Source organism: Nannospalax galili, unplaced genomic scaffold (assembly GCF_000622305.1).
Source record: "Nannospalax galili isolate Female #2095 unplaced genomic scaffold, S.galili_v1.0 scaffold858, whole genome shotgun sequence".
In the NCBI taxonomy this organism is placed as follows: Eukaryota; Metazoa; Chordata; class Mammalia; order Rodentia; family Spalacidae; genus Nannospalax; species Nannospalax galili.
Genome location: NW_008341877.1, coordinates 167,025 through 167,329, shown reverse-complemented (window position 1 = coordinate 167,329; position 305 = coordinate 167,025). Strand labels below are relative to the sequence as shown.

The 305-nt window shown below is 27.2% G+C and overlaps 1 protein-coding gene across 1 annotated transcript in view; it reads right to left on the bottom strand.

Annotated features, from left to right (window-relative positions):
* LOC103737699 (aldehyde dehydrogenase, cytosolic 1) overlaps nt 1-305 on the bottom strand; it is a 46,398-nt gene that overhangs the window by 1,117 nt on the left and 44,976 nt on the right. The gene's annotated exons all lie outside the window — the stretch shown is intronic.

The window sequence follows — 305 nt, the reverse complement described above, 5'->3', positions numbered from 1 at the left end:
TTTTTTTAATTAGAAGAAGCATTTCATTACAACAGCATTAACCTATTCAATAACATTTTTCTGAGCTAGGGTACATCTCTTTCAAAATTGGCTGTATATTTTTAGGTTTACAAATGAGTTATTACGCTTCTACAATCTTTTACTCATTATAACCTCTATAAGACATAAAATTAAATGAGGATTTAACGTTTAAAAAAGATCTCCACTTCGTTGTTAAAATACAGTTTCATACAAGAAAATTCATTTTAAGGCAATTGACATTGAGACGTTTTCACATGCATTTCTAATCTCTATATATATGACTA